Below are 2,794 nucleotides of genomic sequence, written 5' to 3'. Positions count from 1 at the left end.
CTCCAAGGCTCCTTTCCCCACTTGTGGCACAGATGGCCAGCCAGTCCCTAGCTGCTCTCAGATGTCTACAATGAAAACCAGTTGTGCAGTGAAACTTGATCATACTCAAGATGCACAATTTCATGAGTAAACAAAAGCAATGCTCAGGTCCCACTCTATTCCCACAAAGCCACTGACACATGATGTCGGCAGAAGAAAAAGTCAACACTGACGAACGAATAGGAGCTTCAAAACAAGATGGTTGAAAATATAATGAATTTACAACTTGTGTTAAAAATACAGCATGAGTTTTATTTTTATTAGATAGCCTTAAAGTATGAAGTAATAATACCATAAAGTGGCTTCCGTTTTCCTATGAGCCATCCCACGGAAGCATCCAGAAGGATGAACAGCATGGTAAATGATGGGATAATTTCTTTACCGCTTTGGCCAATTAGCCTGAGTACTAACTAGCTACATGTAAAGACATACAAATAATATGGAAATGTGGCCACAAAAAAGGGTATGATTGTCTATCAACAGATTGAAGAGGCCTTGAGAAATAAGATGAAGCTTAAATAGCTTTGGATCCTCTGAGTCCACCATAAATCAGATGTAAAATGAATGATGCCATATCTTGATATCATGTACTTTTTCAGAAAAATTGTGTGGAAAAATCAGCATTTATTCATTCTGTATTCATATGTGATAGGGTAGGCAATTGAGTGTGCACATGGTTGCAAACATTCTAAATGTTAAATGTGAGATAAATCATACTTATTTTATTAATTTTTGTTTTCATTTTTCAAAAAAAAATCTCAATTCAGCCTTTTGTAAGGATTTTTTACTCTTTTGAAATATCAGCTCCTGTTACATATGGATTCATTTTTTTTACATTTTACTTTTTCTTATGAAAATAAACATTCAGAAAGGTAGAGGGAATATGTAGTTATTATCTTGTACTTGTTACCTAGATTTTAAAAATTGTCAGGCTCTTGCCACATCTGCATCATCTATTTTCTTTGCTGAAGCATTTTAAAGTTATAGACATATGACAAGTTACCACTTGATACTTTAATGCAGCTCTAAAAAATAAAGGTCTTTTCCTATGCACTCATAATCCATTATCATACTTAAAAAATTAACAATAATTCTGTAATATCTCATAGCCAGTCCATATTCAAATTTCCCCAACTGACAAAAACCAGTCTTTCCCAGCATGTTACCCAGCAGGTAATTCCAGTCCCATCAGGTTGCCTCTTCAGCCAGATCCAGAGGACACTGCCTCTAGAAGAATCTTGTTTACTACAGGGCTGTTTCACTTCCTCCTTTCTCCCCTCTATTTTCTGTAACCTCCAAGTTAGATCTAAAGCTGTGTTGCCCAACACAATACCCAGTGGTCACACAGAGCTATCTGAATTTCAGTTTAACTATAGTAAATATTCTATTTCTCAGTCTCATGAGCCACACTGCCAGTGCTGAGGGGCCACCTGGGACTGGTGACCCCAGACAGGACAGCGCAAACCTAGAACATCTCCATCACCTCAGAGGGTCATAGCCAATGGGTGTGTTTCATATTGCACTGTTCAGAAAAGTGATTAGACTTTAACTGGCCGTTCCTGGCTCCAAGGTACTATGTCCTGACAGGCAGGATCTCCGAGATTATAACATGCCAAACACAACGTAAACTGTGTACATGTGGGAAAACTAGTAAAGCCCCAGGCACTCTGAGCTGATGGGCCAACTTGAAGTACCAATGAGGCCAGGAGGATCCATGTCTTTGTGAACTGCTTTGGGCTCAGGCAAATCACCAAACCACCCTGGGGTACTGTGTAGCTCAATTGCTAGACCACGCAAAGCAGAAGTGAGCAATCCACACCTGCAGCACACAGACAAGACCAAGCCTCCTGCAATGGGGAAGCAAACGGAGGTTTGGAAGCAGGAAGGTGACAGAACCAGCTCTAAGCCTTTGGAAGTCCAAGGGCTGGGGTTTCAGGGACAGAACGGAGGCAATGCAGCCCCAACACACAAGGAAACACCCTGGAGGATGACTGCAAACACAGGTATCCATTTGGGCAGTGGCACTTGGAGTAGCAGGACAGGGCCAGATTTGAGAGATGAGAATCCTCCAAAAGATTAGAAAGAAAAGCAAGAGTGACAGGCGATGGGCAAAGTGGGGAATCACACTCAGGAGAAGGCAGCAGGCAGATGAACCCCAAGGCGTAAGAAACGGGGCCCAAGCAGAGAGGAGAAAGGAGCTAGGGGACAAACCACACAGAGGGCAATGGCAAAAAAAAAAAAAAAAAAAATTGGGGGGCCATGAGGAGGGAAGATCAGGCCACGTTTTGGGGGTGGGATTTTTATTGTAGAAACTTTTGAGCATATCGTAAATTATAGAAAATAATATGTTAGGGTGTCTTCAATATTTTACTATTTGGGCCTAAAGTAATCAAACACATCCTCTTCACCAAAACCCCTCTTACCAAGTTTTCTCCAAAGGTGATCTCAGATAAAGTAAAAATTGAAAGAACTTAGAATTGCTATTTGTTGCTAGGAGAATTAAGATAATTTCCTGCACACTCAATTGTCTACCCTATCATATATTTTATAGTGCCCCATTTACAATTCTGAAATGAAATTCTGAAATACATAATAAACCTACCAACACTCAAAATTTCAAAATAATAACAAGGGAGAAGGTAGATGGAGTAAAAGGGGTCAAATATGTGGTGACAGAAAGAAATCTAACTATGAGAGGTGAATACACAATGTAAATATATATACCTTACTGTTAAAATGTACAGCTGAAATTTAC

The sequence above is a fragment of the Pteropus alecto genome, unplaced genomic scaffold (assembly GCF_000325575.1).
Source record: "Pteropus alecto unplaced genomic scaffold, ASM32557v1 scaffold78, whole genome shotgun sequence".
Lineage (NCBI taxonomy): Eukaryota > Metazoa > Chordata > Mammalia > Chiroptera > Pteropodidae > Pteropus > Pteropus alecto.
Note: the sequence above shows the minus strand (reverse complement) of the source record.